General features: G+C 39.8%; 1 long non-coding RNA gene across 1 annotated transcript in view; it reads right to left on the bottom strand.

Annotated features, from left to right (window-relative positions):
* Positions 1 to 6,455: 6,455 nt before the first annotated feature.
* The window catches only part of LOC309856147, a 216,408-nt gene continuing 214,827 nt past the window's right edge, over positions 6,456 to 8,036 (bottom strand). Inside the window, exons 2-3 of the long non-coding RNA XR_014307077.1 lie at positions 7,810 to 7,878; positions 6,456 to 7,055 (exon numbers count right to left, since the gene is read on the bottom strand). This is a non-coding gene — a long non-coding RNA (uncharacterized lncRNA). The remainder of the gene's footprint in view (positions 7,056 to 7,809; positions 7,879 to 8,036) is intronic.

Here is an 8,036-nt window from a genome sequence, read left to right as displayed (position 1 = left end):
TTTTTTTCTTTTTTAAGCCTTCATATCCCTGGATCCTTTTAAAACTCCACATATTGTCAGTTCTTTGTGGAATATGACAAGATATACATGCATATTTAAGTATGTATTAGAGTCCTTTGGGAAACAAAACACTCTAACATTTGCTTTTGGTTAACCTCAGCTCTTGAGACATGGAAATCTGTTACCTTCCACTATAACAGCAAGCATTTCAGCATGTCCTACAACAGAGCATTAAAGTGCAATAGTGTCAAATGGTTATAATGTATGCAGATCAGGAATAATAACATTGGCCTATCCCTAGACATAAGCTCTCTCCGTCCGCATCAGTCTGGTAGCTGCTTGAGATAATCGATTTTCTACAAACAAGGCATGAAAGTGCTCCCACTTCCTTTGAAAGGACAGCACACCCAGGATGTCTTTCACTCTTATTGATTTTAAATCACATTTGGTGACTGACTTTGAATCATCAACTGGGTTTCCGTGGAGTTAAAGTGCCAGAAAGATTTAATTAGAGAGCTGCAGTCTAGATAAAAGATACCATATCATTGACTTAAAATCTGAACTGAGCTTTTCTTTAGATGCTGATGGGTGAAAAAACTCTATGTTTTAGTTTTTTTCTAAAATGTTTTCTGAGGTCAAACAGGCTTCTTGAGGTCAGGGACTCCACCTTATGCATCTCCATATTTGCAAAGCTTAGCAGAGGCCCTGGTATTAAGTGGTTACTCTGGAAGAATCTTCAGTTCATTTGACTGAAAGATCCTTTACTCTTTCAAAAATTTTTTTTCAAAATGAAAGTTGACATCAAATTAAAAATTCCACATTCTAAAACAATTTATAAAATGTCTGTCTAAAAGCATATAAAAAAAAAAAAGCATATAAATATCTTTAAGGCTTAATAAGAGCAGGAAGTATCTTGCTATGTTAAGCAATTAGAATGTGAAACTGGTAAGAGTTTCTGGTGTCACCACACTGTTATAGTCTTCACCCATAATGTAGACACTGCATAGAATTTATGGAGCCATGTGAAAATGTCTCTGGTAGAGATCCCCACGCACAGAATGACGGGATTGTAAGGTTTGCATGCATGTGATTAATTACTGTTGGATTCTTCTCGATAATTGCTGTACCAGTCCACACGCCTTCCTATCAGCAGTGCAAAGTCCCAACAACTCAACCAGGGCTTGGTAGTATCCAAGTTTCTCGTTTTTGCCAGTCTAATAATAAGTGCACTGTTATTTCATTTTCACATCAATTTATGGAAGTATTTGAGATGCTCTAGTTTACACACAGGAAAGCTGAGGCACAAAAAGATGAAGCCATTTGCCCAAAGCCGTATAGCTAACTGTATGCTGTCAGCCGACAGAATTGTTTTGCTCATCTCACTTGGAAGTCCGGGTGACCTCTTCAAAGAATTTCTTTCTCTGGGGAATTGTGTTACACAGAATATTGCTCCAGCTCTCTGTAGTTAATAGCCTGTATGTTCTGGATTCATGCAATTGTCATTCTTCTAATATTCTTAAGATTCCTTATCCATTCCAGGATGGAGCTTGCAAATGACTTGTACCAAAACAACCAAGTGGAGTTCTCCATTCAGCAGAGAGGGGGGTAAAAAAATACTGGCTTTAAAACCAAGTATTCACACATACGTTGGCTGTTTGATGGTGGGCAAATAACATCTATGCAACTCAATTGATCTTTCTGCAAAATAAGGACAATAAAATCCAAGTCACACAGAATGTAGTGGGATTAGATGGATAATCATAAATTAAAACTACCCCAGCACAAATCAATCTGACATATTATAAACAGTAAATAAGTGGTTTATAATATGTTTGTTAATATATTTTTAAAGATTTTATTTATTTGAGCAAGAGACAGAGCAAGAAAGCAAGCGAGTGAGAGAGAGAAAGCATGAGCAGGGGGTAGGGACAGAGGGAGGGGGAGAAGCAGACTCCCCAGCAAGCAGGGAGTCCAACAGGGAGCTCGAACCCAGGACCCCGGGATCGTGACCTGAGCCAAATGCAGATAGTTAACCAACTTAGCACGCAGGCGCCCATGTTTGTTATTATCTCAATACCTTCAAGATAGTATCAGCACAATAAGTTTATTTTCCTGAAATAAATATGCATTAATTTTAATATATGTAAGAATATTTATTATAAAAGTCTAAATAAATACAAATGTGTATAATTTTTTAAAAAATCATAGGACACCTGGGTGGCTCAGTTGGTTAAGCGTCTGCCTTCTGCTCAAGCCATGACTCCAAGGTCCTGGGATCCAGCACCCACCCCCCACCCTGCGTCAGCTCCCGGCTCTGCTTCTCCCTCCTCGCTCTCCCTCTGCCCCTTCCCCCGCTTGCACACACTCTGTCTCTCTCTCTTTCTCTCTCAAATAAACAAATAAAATCTTAAAAAATTTTTAAATAAAAAAAATCAGATCATTTCCTAATCACATTTCTCAGAGGCAACCATAGTTCTTAAAGATCTCTTTCTTTGCATATTCATATAAATTTATTATTAACAGAAATAGGAACATAATACATATGTTTTCTGTGACTTGACTTTTTGCTCATCTATTTCCATCTTCATTTAATAACCTTGTGTTCTATGGCATGGCTATACCCAGAGGTACACGAGTATATCTAATAACTGGTTCTCCGGAATAAAAAGGCCCTTCCTTGTACCAGTTTCCCCCTTTCTGTGTGGTAGAGACTCCCGTGTTAGAAATTAGCTGAATTCAAGCAAAGTAGTATGACAGGATTCCAGCACACCACTGACTGTACCATCATTTTTTTTTTTTAAAGTGAGGTTTCTTATAAGCAACTTCTAAACAAAAGAGAGAGATTATCTTGGGATAGACCAAAATAGTAAAAGGATTTCTTTTTGAGAATTAAAGCAAGTACATGAAAACAAGTCTATATTTTCTCAAAAACAGTCTTTATAAAATGGTACAAGAAATATAAAATATAAAACCTTATGGTTTTGACAAGAACATTACAAATACAATATCAACATAAGTTTATGAAAAACTTAAGTATGTACACATATACACACATTCAGCTGAAGATTCCAAGTTGTATTTAGATAAATACTGGTTAGATATAAAGTTGACCATGAGAATTCTTATCAGTAGGTGATGGGATTATTGGTTATTTTCATTTTTCTTTAAGCTTCTGTATTTTAGAGGCGCCTGGGTGGCTCAGTGGGTTAAAGCCTCTGCCTTCGGCTCAGGTCATGATCCCAGGGTCCTGGGATCAAACCCCGCATCAGGCTCTCTGCTCAGCAAGGAGTCTGCTTCCCCCTCTCTCTCTCTCTGCCTGCCTCTCTGCCTACTTGTGATCTCTGTGTGTGTGTGTGTGTCAAATAAAATCTTTTAAAAAAAGCTTCTGTATTTTAAAAATATTTTACAAAAAGCTCATTATGTTTATAATTTATAATGCAGGTTTAAAATGAAAATTCCACTTTTGTGATCAGTTTCTCTAGTCCCCAAATACCCTACTTTTAGAAAGTGTTAGAAATATAAGGCAAGCAAAGTCTTGTAAGTACTGAATCTATGTAAATTATCACTGAAATCATGCATAATTATTAGGCACTGAATGTCCAAATGTCTGTTGTTTAAATTTGCTAGCATTTAGAACTTGTTTAGCTCCTGGTTTAGCATCACGACTCCTTATACAGTAATAAAGCATAGTTTCAAATAAATATAATCGAATTACATATACATGTAGTAAAAATATTAAATAAAATTGGTAATATTCAGAGTCAGCTAATATTCACTGAGTCATTTTACTAAATGTGTACTTTGCCCTTAAACAGTAAGTACTGAATAAATGTTAGCTTCCAGTTGTGTTATTGCATCATTTATTTCAAACTCTAAGCATACCTGTAGTCAATGTCCCAGTAGTAAATAGAAACAATTCAAAGTTATTCAGACAGGAAAAGTGTTTTGTTTTGTTTTATTTTGTTACAGTAAATTAGTTCTTTTCAAAACCATTACAAGGTATAGGAGAAAAAATTCTGAGAAAAATGAAGTAGCAAGAACTTCTTCACCTTCTTGCTTGCAACAACTAAAAAAACAAAGTATATTGACCAACCACTTTCAAGACATGGGACATTAGCTAATTAGGGATGGTGAGGCTTAGGAGCACCCAGCTTATGGCCTGGAGTGAGTTTCCAGGTTGTGGTACAGAAGCAAGAAACCTGATGAGAGCCTGGTGGTTCTGCCAAGGTGAAGGGACAGAGCTGGGCCTCCGGATAGATCAAGGTGGCTGGAGTTCAGGGGACAGATCGCCAGACGGGAATGAGATGAGGGGGTGGAGAATGGGAGAAGGAGAGAGAGAATTAGGGATCTACAGATGCCCCCCCACCCCATCCCCGGGGGAGGGGGGGGTACTCAGCCTACTACTGATTACAAATGTGTGTGAGGGCACTTCCCTAGGCCGAGGGAAGAGCTACCCAAGAGGTTTGGGAGGAACAATCCCCGGAACTCAAACAGGAGGGAGGATGGTGCGCAGAGTATTCGGTAGTACACAGGGTAGCGTACAAAGCGGGGTGTGCCGCCGAGGTGGGGCAAAACTATCCCTAGACTAAATATTACTCTCATCCCACCTAATGAAGCTTACATTACCCAAAAGTATTGTGGCTTCCTAGCAGCTCATTAAGCAAATTAATCCAGCGTGACTTTACCTTTACAGTCTTTGTGAAACCATCATGTACTTAAGAGTCTTCGGTTGAAACGAGGGATGTGTGTATTACATGCAGGACCTCTGGGATTATAGGCTGGGAGTGGTTTGGAATTCATCGCAAAACAGTTCCAAACCATTAGGAACTTTCTATAGACCAGTGGTAACTTCCAGCCTGTGTTGGGGCCAACAGTACAACAGGACCTTCTCCAAATGAACTCTACGGCAGAAGACAATGATTTTTTTTTTAAAGGATGAATACTAAAAATGTGGTATTTTGAATATTACAGAGACTTTTTTGCATTTTTATTGCAGTAAAATGTACATAAAGTAAAATTCCCCCTTTTAGCCATTTCTACGTGTGTAGTTCAGTAGCATTAAGTTCATTCACAATGCAGCTATCACGGGTATTCATTTCCAGAACTTTTTCAAACAGAAGCTCTGTAACCATTGGCACCCAGAGTACGAAGAACTCGCCACTCCACCCTCCCCCGAAAGCCTCAGTAATTTCTATTCTACTTTCTCTATCTATGAATTTGTCTCCCCCAGTTATCTCTTTAAGGGGAATTACACAGTATTTGTCCTTTTGCGTCTGGCCTCTCTCACTTGACATAATGTTTTCAAGGTTTATCCATGTTGTAGCATGGATCAGGACTTCATCCCTTCTATGGCTGAATAGTATGTTTCATTTAGCCAGTCATCTGCTGATGGACACTTGTGCTGTTTTCACCTTTTAGCTATTGTGAATACTGATGCTATGAACAGTGGCATGCAAGTATTTGTTTGCATACCTCTTTTCAGTTGGGGTGGGGGGTATGTACTTAGGAGAGGAATTGCTATATCGTTTGGTAATCCTATGTTTACTTTTTAAGGAACCACCAAACTGTTTTCCACATCCTTATCAACACTTGTTAGTTTCAATTTTTTTCCACAGTAGCCCTCCTGGTAGGAAGTTGTATCTCATGAATTTGATTTGCATTTCTCTAATGTTTAATGATGTTGCGCATCTTTTCATGTACCTATTGGCCATTTGTATAACTTCTCTGAAAAAATATATACAAAAATCCTTTGGCCATTTTGGATCAAGTTAAGTTTTTTATTTAGTTGTAGAATAAACTTGTGCCTCTGAAACCTAAATCACAAAAATGTTTAGAATTTGAACTAGCAAAAGGCTTTACTGAAGAAGACTGTTTTACCACTATAATTATTTAGAAATGCTGGGGTGTGGTGATAATTAAAACATCAGCTTTTATTGGGTTTTATAGTTGTATTAAAACTTTGCAGACAAAGATCCTTTTTATCACCTGCCCTGGGAGTGGTACCCCCAGTTTCTTAGAGAGAAAAGAACCTAATCAGTATTGGTAGGTGACCAGGACATGATTTCTTTGTTTTGTCTTTTTTTTTCTTTTTTGAAACTATCATAGTCACAGTCACCGTCCACACATCAAACCCTCTTCCCGTCTGGGCTGTGGCAATCTGGATCCTAATGTTGTTCTCTACCCCAAACAAATGCAGTAACAGCATCCATATATTACTTGCCCCTTTGATAAAGTTTTCAGGAGGGGAATTTATCTTTAGTGCTCAGTTCTGAAGCTCAGTCCTTATCCCTAATGTCTGGCTAACAGTGGACCTGAGGGTCTGGTCCCCAGCCATTCAGGACACCACCTCCCTTCCTTCTCACACACCTGCCTTGGCTCCTGCTTCCCTCCCCACCAATGAAGAATTTACAGAGACACACAGGATTTCATCTTTTTGCAACTTGATTTTTATTTTAATCATAACCATCAGTTTGCCCTGTTGTATGAGATTCAGCTTCTACGTGGTTGCTCATTTCCCAGAAAACAGGCCTCTGGAGATGCAACAAATATTTCTTTCCTTCCTTTTTTTAAAGTTTATTGATTTAAGAGAAAGAGAGAGAGAGAGAGAGAGAGAAGGGAGGGAGGGACAGAGGAAGAGTGTGAGTGAGAGAAGCAGACTGCCCCCTGAGTACAAAGCCTGCCCAGGGCCTTGATCTCAGGACCCTGAGATCATGACCTGAGCTGAAATCCAGAGTCTGAAGCTTAACCGACTGAGCCACCCTGGTGCCCCTCAACAGGTATTTCTAAGGTCTTTGGCCTTTTTTATTCAGTTACTGGCTGCACAAGTTATGTGAAGTGGTGGGCTTCTCCAGGGTCTCTTCTTCTGAGAGCTTTGATCTTGTCTCTTATTTTGATTTCTTCTCCTACTTTGATGTCATTTCAATTCAGCATATGGTGACAGTTGCATATTGGCCTTATGCTCTTTTCAACTTTTTTGAATGAATGGTAGAAGTCTCAGACTGCTTTTCTCGGGTTCCCTTGAAGGATATTTTCATCTTCCTGGTTGTTCTTGGTGCCTGGATGGCAAGAGAGTGAGGCCAGGGCATTAGTCTGGAGAAAGAGCATGAGGACTCAATGGGAAGGGGGGCCTTCATGAAAAAGGATGGAGGCCGATGAGGGGCTCTGTGCCAGGCAGAAATAGGGTAAAGGACTTGGGAGACAAAGAGGAAGTCATCTCACCTTGACACCATCTCTGGACCTCGCTTGACAGAGGGTCTTTCTCATCTTCCTCCCTTTGGTCCTTGGGGTTGGTTGTATTATAACTATCCCAGGCCCCTGTGTTTTCCTGGTTACCTTAGCCATGATGAAGGGAAGAACCAGCCTAAGCCAGAGCCTCTGACCTGCCTATATGTACTGTCCCCAGGGAATGAGGAGCCATGTTCTTCAATTTGATTTATCACCTAAGCACTACCCAGCCAGTTGGGCACATTAGATGTCACTGAGCACCTCTTTGGACATCAATATAGCATGGCGGATACTGGGGAAGGCATGATATGGCTTTGAAATCACCAAGTACCACTCTTAACACCTCTGTGGGTGTGATTCTGGGGAGGCTAAGGTTCTCTGGTTGGACGAAAGGGGCTTTCTTTAACCCTCTAGAGAGCAGTCTCGCACTGACCTGTTAACCTTATCACTCCTCATTCAATTCTGGAGGCTCACAAAGCAAGGAGAGGTATTTTCTCCAAGTCATTCCCCATGGCCACCACTAGTCCATCATTCATTCTCTTCTCTCTCACCCTTCACCATTACCTAGTACTTTGTATCTCTTACCTAAGACCCTCCAGGCTAATGTGGCCATTTTTAAGTCTTCATGGAGTTGTGGATCATCCTACTTCTCTCCTATTAGAATAGATACAATTAAAAAGACAGTTTACAGGCATTGGTGAAGACGCAAAGCAACTAGAAATCATAGACAATGGTACAATCACTATAAAATAGTGCAAGCACTTTGGAAAACTGGTATTTTCTACAAAAGTTGAACAAAACTCCCTGTGATC

Source organism: Mustela nivalis (genome assembly GCF_964662115.1).
Source record: "Mustela nivalis genome assembly, chromosome: X".
NCBI classification, from domain to species: domain Eukaryota; kingdom Metazoa; phylum Chordata; class Mammalia; order Carnivora; family Mustelidae; genus Mustela; species Mustela nivalis.
This window is presented reverse-complemented; position numbering and strand designations above follow the sequence as displayed.